Below are 8,083 nucleotides of genomic sequence, written 5' to 3' on the forward strand. Positions count from 1 at the left end.
AGCATCCTGGGGCCGGCAGCGCCCCCCAGCGGCCAGGGCCTGTGATGCTGGCCTTCCTGGATGTGCGTGTGCGTGTGTGTGTGCGCGCGCGCGTGCCCCCGCAGGACCCGCGGCAGGCGTGTCCTCACCAGGGCGAGATCAGCGGTGAGCTTTGGCCCCTGTCCCTGTTGCAGTAGACCCAGCCCTGGTTATCCAGCCTGTCTGGTGATTCCAGAAGCCACCTATGGCCTTCCAATAAGCTCGTTTTCTGCTTATGAATGCCAGGGGTGGCTTTTTATTGTAAAAACTCAGATGGCTGGGATCCCTGGGTGACTCGGTTGTTGAGCATCTGCCTTCGGCCCGGGGTGTGATCCTGGGGACGCGGGATCGGTCCTGCGTCGGGCTCCCTGCGTGGAGCCTGCTTCTCCCTCTGCCTGTGTCTCTGCCTCTCTCTCTCTCTCTCTCTGTGTCTCTCATGAATAAATAAATAAGATCTTAAAAAAAAAAAAAAAAAAAACTCTTATAGTTCGGCCACAGATAAGAACTTGAAGTGGAGGCTTTAAGTCCAGCTGGTCCGAGGGCCACCCTAGGTCCAGGAGACCCCTCCAGCAGGGCCTGAGAAGGACATGGAAACACAGGATTCCCTTCGCTGGAGCAGGGGTCCCATGCCAGCAGTGGTGGCATCACCCCAAATGCAGATTCTTCCTCCCAGACCTACAGAATCAGAATCAGAGGGTATTTTACCAAGCCCTCGAGGTGATTCAGATGCACCCTCAAACTTGCCCGAGGGCTTCAGGGAGGAGCCACAAGCAGAAATCAGAGACCTGGCTCTTGCCCTTGATTCCCCGGCTTTCTACTTATTTGTCTGAGTTCTTGGAGTCTACCGTTTTCATCTATAAAATGGGCATCATACAATCACTAGAGGAGTCTGTTGTAAAGATTCAATGAAAGATGCTGGAGACAGCGCCAAGTGTGCTGCCAGCACATGGCAAAGGCCCAGTAGATACTAGCCATCGCCCTCCCGACTGCTGGGATCCATGGCCTTGGGAGACAGCTAGACAGATTTGGGCAAAGCTCCTTGGCCTCATTTTATTATTTTATTTTGTAACAGTCAGATAATAACTCTCGCCTCCCAGCCTTCTTTGGAAAACTCAAGGAAGGCAAACTAGGAAAGCAGAAAAAAAAAACAAAAGCCAGCCTGTGGGAGGCCTGGCTGGCTCAGTCCACAAAGCCTGAGACTCTTTCTTTTTTTTTTTTTTAATTTATAGAATGTTTATTATCTAATACTGACTGAAAGGTTTGTCTAAAGATTTTATTCTACACCAGGAAATATTAGGGAGAAAGATTCCTGGTTACCATGAAATCTATGTGTAACTTCTAGAGGATTCTGACATATCTTTAATACCAAGTACTTCACTTAAAATATTTCAATAAACTCTTCATTGACAGCATCCATCTAAATGTTTTAATTTTCTGAATACCCACAAAGTCTTTTTTTTAAGATTTTATATATTTATTCATTAGAGACAGAGAGAGAGAGAGAGAGAGAGAGGCAGAGACACAGGCAGAGGGAGAAGCAGGCTCCATGCAGGGAGCCCAACATGGGACTCGATCCCGGGTCTCTAGGATCATGCCCTGGGCTGAAGGCAGCGCTAAACCGTTGAGCCACCCAGGCTGCCCCCACAAAGTCTTATTATAGTTAAATATCAATTATTTTACCCAAAGTAAATTGTATTTCCAATTTTTTCTCTATTAGAATGTATTAGTTTTCTTAAGATTTTTTTTTAAACAGCTAATATACAAAAAACTCAAGTTTCCTCATCAGAAATAAAAATCTGGACAATTACTATATTTTTAATACATACTTTTACAGCATCTCAAAAGCAAATTTTAATTCAAACCAATACCTCTAAAAGGAAACTAAAAAACTTAGTTTAGTTTCAAGAGTTTGCATATGGCAGAGAAGGCAGGTCACATTTTATATTTTTTTAAATATTTTTTTCACATTTTATATTTCAACAATACAAACTATTGTATAATAAATATAAAATTAAAAATAAACAGTGATAGCAATTAACAAGGGTGAAAACATTATATAAACTTAAAGAGGCGGCTTTCTGAACCGTCACTGATGTAATCTAAGGATTTTTTATCAATTTAATTTACAGAAATAATCTCTGTAGTCAAATTTGTCATTCACTTTCATGCTCCCACATGAGAAGTGGTAGGTGAATATCTGTAAGAATACAATTTATTGTCTGCTCCTCCACTCAGAAGTAACCCTGTGTCTGTCCAGTCTACGCGCAGAACTTTGTCTTCGGGCAGCCCCGGTGGATCAGCAGTTTAGTGCCGCTTTCAGCCAGGGCATGATCCTGGAAACCTGGGATCGAGTCCACATGGGGCTCCCTGCATGGAGCCTGCTTCTCCCTCTGCCTGTGTCTCTGCCTCTCTCTCTCTCTCTCTCTCTCTGTATCTCTCATAAATAAGTAAATAAAATCTTTAAAATAAAATAAAAAAAAGAACTTTGTCTTCATGAGCAGCCAGATCATAGAGAGGAGCCTTACAACTTCTTGTATCCCACAGTTTGACAATGTTATCTAAAGAGCCTGAAATCAGCTGCTGCTCATGGGTAGGAGACCACTTTAATGATGTGACCCAGCCCGTATGTGAGGTCAGGGACAGCGACACCAAAGAACCATCTTTAGTTCAGGGATCTCATGGTCTGATATATCTATCTGTGTTTCCAGATGCCAAACGTTTACAAAGTGGAGAATAGGAGATACAATTAAACACTTTATTTGCTGTCAGAGTTGACTTAAGACTGCCAGACTCTATATCCCATACTCTAATTGTGTGGTCCCAAGACCCACTGCAGGTTTCTTCAGCATCTGACCACAGAACCCAGGAAATTGCTTCCTTGTGGCCAAGAGGGTCACTATCGGAGTCCTTGTCAGTCCCAACTCTTCCGTTTTCTGTTTCTTTCTCCGTCGATTTGTGGGTTCCTCTATTTCATCCTCTTCATCTGTAAGAACTGTAGACCAGATCTTTAGCATCTTATCCCAGGATCCACTGCAAAATTTAGTTCCCATGCTATCAACAGCTATAGAACCCACACTTCCAGCATGACCTCTGCAGCAGTGCAGAGCTTTCACTTTGTTTCTCTCCACATTCCACTCCCATAAGAGAATAGTTTGATCCATAAAGGAACTCAGTAGTAGGCAAGACAAATTATCTTTTTTCACCCAGGCCACATCTTTTACAACATCTGTATGTCCCACAATTTTCATTATTGACTTTCCTTCCAAGGACCAGATCTGAGAAGTCTTATCCTAAGAACCAGTCAAGATCCATTCTTCTGCCCCTCTGAACTGATCCAGTTATCGTGGAACAAGCATTGCTCTGGCTGAGGTGCAGTGTATTTCTCCACATATTCCAGTTCCACAACCTCTTCTGATGAGATGTTTTCCAGTTCCATGTGTTTGAGTAAGGGCAACCAGAGAAATTGGCCCTTGATAAGGAAATCGAACTCCACATGTTTGTGGAACTAATTTTTGGCCTCCAGCAATTTACTGATGATGTTACTAAGGTCAGCAATTTCAGAGGCTGCAGAAATTGAGAAGGGTACATCATCTACCACATATTTCTTGTTGTCAGTGAAGAAGCGTGTCTGGAGCTGAGCCATGGCGAGGAGTACACACAAGACTTATTGAAACTTTCTGAGGGCTCCCACTGTTAGCTTCAGGCTCTAGATCCAGGTGGGAGTCAGGAACACGAAGAAAAAGAAAGAAAGCCTGAGACTCTTGATCTCAGGATCGTGAGCTCCAGGCCTACACTGGGCAGGGACCTACAGAAGAAAAAAAGAAGAGAGGGGTGCCTGGGTGGCTCAGTTGGTTAAGCTTCGGGCTCAGGATGTTGGGTCAGGTCATGATCTCAGGATCCAGCCCCATGTCTGGCTCGGTAGACCCCTTATATTTCTACAGCGAGACATTTATACACAGGCATGTGCATAAATATATTTATATACACAAGTACAAAACTCTCTCTCCCCACGGATATATAGACACGCATTTGTCTCTCTCTGTGTTAAAAAATATGCCACCCAGGTGTCTCAAAATACACTGCTTTAAAGTAAGCCATGGGGTGACCCCAACTCTGCACTCCTGCAGAATCCTGCCACCAGAGCACCTGGGTGGCTCAGTGGTTGAGCGTCTGCCTTCGGTTTAGGTCGTGATCCCGGAGTCCTGGGATTGAGTCCCACATCAGGCTCCCTGCAGGGAGTCTGCTTCTCCCTCTGCCTGTGTCTCTGCCTCTCTGTGTGTCTCTCATGAATAAATAAACACAATCTTTTTTTTTTTTATTTTTTTTAATTTTTTATTTATTTATGATAGGCACACAGTGAGAGAGAGAGAGAGAGAGAGAGAGAGAGAAAGGCAAGAAGTGGGGAAGGAAGAGTTCAGAAACTGAGGAGGACCCAGGAACCAGATGGCAAAATCTCCCACTGAATAAATTCGGAACTATTTATGTATTTATTTATTCATTCATTCATTCATTCATTCATTCATTCATTCATGAGAGACAGAGAGAGAGGCAGAGACACAGGCCCCATGCAGGGAGCCCGATGTAGGACCTGATCCTGGAACCCCAGGATCATGCCCTGGGCAGAAGGGAGGTGCTCAACCGCTGACCCACCCAGGCATCCCAATTTGGAACAATTTAAGTATGAAAATGGATAATGACTTAATGGATTATACTGCATTAAAAAAAGAAAACCAACACATGAGTAACGAGGACATGGTTGTACTAAAAATAAAAAAACAAATACTAAATGAGGCAGAAGGGAAATCACAGTAGAATGTAGTTAAGACCTGTAGAGGGAGAATGAAGATATCTATTTTGAGACCCATGGAGTAATAGCTGATTCAGGCGAGGGTCACTAACGGATACTCAAATGTTCATGTGGCTGTGGGTTGGAGAACATGATTCTGGAGGGCAGCCCCAAGAGTGTTTGCAAAGACCATTTGTTCGTTATGAAGATGAAAAAATGGTCACATTGGGGTAGAGAAGCCTGGCGGACGAGACCTCAACCAAAGGGATCCAAGTAAACATCGCTGGTAATAGGATGAATTGAGGCCTTGTGTCTCCTGTTGTAAGGCATCAAGCACACAATAGCTTTGCTGTGGCTTTCCTGCCAAAAATGTGCAACCGGAATTTAATCAGAAGAAAAACACGGCGGGACACTCTGCAGTGCTGGGTGTTATAAAAAAAAAAGAGAGAGAGAGAGAGATTTCATTTTTGTTCCCATTTCTGGCAGGGAGATCCTAAAAACCCCTGGAATCTCCCAGTCTGTGAGAACAATGGGCGCATCTGTTGAGGTATTTGGTCTTTTGTCATCGGTTCCTGAAATGGCTCCAGAACCATAAAGATGAATGGAGTGTCCCGTGTCACAATCAGCCCCTGTCACCCACACCCGAGTTTATATTAATGAGGTTAGGTTAATAGAAGCCCTTAGGGATGGACTGGTGGCCCAGAGGAATCAACCTCACCATTAGAGGGTTAGAACTTTCTTTTCTTTTCTTTTCTTTTCTTTTCTTTTCTTTTCTTTTCTTTTCTTTTCTTTTCTTTTCTTTTCTTTTCTTTTCTTTTCTTTTTTTCTTTCTTTCTTTCTTTCTTTCTTTCTTTCTTTCTTTCTTTCTCTTTCTTTTTCTTTCAAGATTTTATTTATTCATGAGAGACACAAAGAGAGACACACACACAGAGACACAGGCAGAGGGAGAAGGCTCCCTCTCCATAAGGGGAGCCAGATGCGGAACTCGATCCCAGACCCTGGGGTCACGCCCTGAGCCGAAGGCAGATGCTCACCTGCTGAGCCACCCAGGGGCACTGTTAGAACTTTTATCCCCACCTCCTAACCTCCAGGGAGGAGAGGGGAGCTAACAGTTGAGCTCAGTTCCCCATGAGTGATGACTTGATCAGCCGAACCTGGTAATGCAACCCCATGAAACCCCCAAAGTGCCGGAGTCTCTGGGTTGCTAAAGACACAGAGGTATTGGGAAGGTGGCTTGCCTCCTCCCACACTCCTTGCCCTGAGCACCTCTTCCATCTGGCTGTTCGGAGTTGTAGCTTTTCATCATCAAATCTTAGCAAGTACACTGTTTTCTTGTGTGAGCTGCTCTAGCCGGGTCATCGACCTGGAGAGGAAGGCACGGGAGCCTCTGATGAGATAGCCAGTGGGTCAGAAGTACAGGTGCCAGGGATCCCTGGGTAGCTCAGCGGTTTAGCTCCTGCCTTCGGCCCAGGGGGTCATCCTGGAGTCCCAGGATCGAGTCCCATATTGGGCTCCCTGCATGGAGTCTGCTTCTCTCTCTGCCTGTGTCTCTGCCTCTCTCTCTGTGTCTCTCATGAAGAAATAAATAAAATATTAAAAAAAAAAGTACAGGTGCCAGATGCTCGCTGGTGTCCAAAGTGTGTGGGGCTGGGGACAGCTCTACAGGACTGAGCTCTTCCTTACCATGCGGGATCCCATGCTCCCTCCAGGTAGAACCTGGAATGGGGTGAGGGCGCTCAGCGGCTGTCACAGAACTGGTGGGGGTGTGTGGAGACCCAGTTACCAGGTGTTGGAAGTAAAGCAGAGTAGCAATGACAGTAGAGGAGGGGGCACCTGGGGGGCTCAGCGGTTGAGCATCTGCCTTCGGCTTAGGTCATGATCCCGGAGTCCTAGGATCCAGACTCGAGTTGGGCTCCCTGCCTAAGGGGGGTGTCTGCTTCTCCCTGGCTTGTGCTCACTTGCTCTCTCTTTGATTGATAGATAGAGAGATAGAAAGAAAGAGAGAAAGAAAGACAGAAAGAAAGAAAATCTTTAAAAAAATTCATGCAGCGTCTTTGTAAACTCTTTTTAAAAAAATTGAACTAAGTACATTTTAAGAGCTCATTGATGTTTTTCTAAAGGTTTTATTTATTTGTTTGAGAGATGATAGAGGCAGAGGGAGAAACAGGCTCCCCGCTGAGAAGGGAGCCCCATTCAGGGCTCCATCCCAGGACTCTGAGATCGTGACCTGAGCTGAAGGCAGATGCTTCACGGATGGAGCCCCCCAGACGCCCCCTCATTGGCTTTATTAAGCCCCTCATGAGTAGGGCAGCAGCACCCCAGGGAGCAAGGAGAGAGACTCTCAGAGGGGTTGTACAAAATGCAAGGCTTTTATAACGGGGGAGGGTGGGGCCAGAAAGTTATTAGCAAAAGAAAAGGAATGTTCTGTCCAAGGCCAGCTTTCTAGGGGAAAAGCCAGGTGTCTTAACCCGTACAGGGCCTCAGTCTCAGGGCACGGGGGCCAGCCCCGGTGGCCCACTCTGGTCGGACCCTAAAACCCCTTGCTGACAGCTGGGTTCCATTCTTGCGGGAGGTTGAACTGCAGTGAGATGGTGTATGGAGCCCCCCAAAATGAGACCATTTGGGGGCCTCTGAGGACTTTTCTTTTTAACACATTCAACAAACTTTTGCTGGCATTGAAAATAGGGCAGCCAGGGACGCCTGCGTGGCTCAGCGGTTGGGTGTCTCTGCCTTTGGCTCTGGGCGTGATCCTGGGGTCCCGGGTTCAAGTCTCACATCGGGCTCCCCGCAGGGAGCCTGCTTCTCCCTCTGCCTGTGTTTCTGCCTCTCTGTGTTTCTCATGAGTAAATAGATAAAATCTTAAAAAAAAAAAAAAAAAAAAAAAAGAAAAAGAAAAGAAAATAGGACAGCCAGCAGAGCCTTCCCAGCCCCCTCGCCCAGACCGTGGGAAATTCTCTGCACGTGAATGATATTAATCAAACTGGGCCTTCAAAAACAAAAAAACAAAAAAACAAAAAACAAAAAACAAAAAACAAAAAACAAAAACAAAAACAAAAAAGCCTGATTTTTCTCTCATAACGGTAGAAAATTTGAGAAGGAAAGCATAAAAGGCCAGAGGAAAACAAATCAGACTGGCGTATTTCCCTTCAGTATTTTTCCTACGCTTCCCACTTTTCCCAAGCCACTTCCAGTCAGTGTCCAAATGCAAGTTAATTTTCATTTTGGCCGCAGACCAAGAACAAAAAGGTTAAGCGTACTGAATTAATTTTTCAAGCCAAA

At 45.4% G+C, this 8,083-nt stretch overlaps 1 pseudogene; it reads right to left on the reverse strand.

The window, feature by feature from the left end:
* Positions 1-2,177: 2,177 nt before the first annotated feature.
* Positions 2,178-3,331, reverse strand: LOC121500563 (annotated as a pseudogene).
* Between the last annotated feature and the right edge of the window lie 4,752 nt (positions 3,332-8,083).

Source organism: Vulpes lagopus, chromosome 10, assembly GCF_018345385.1.
Source record: "Vulpes lagopus strain Blue_001 chromosome 10, ASM1834538v1, whole genome shotgun sequence".
Taxonomy (NCBI): Eukaryota; Metazoa; Chordata; class Mammalia; order Carnivora; family Canidae; genus Vulpes; species Vulpes lagopus.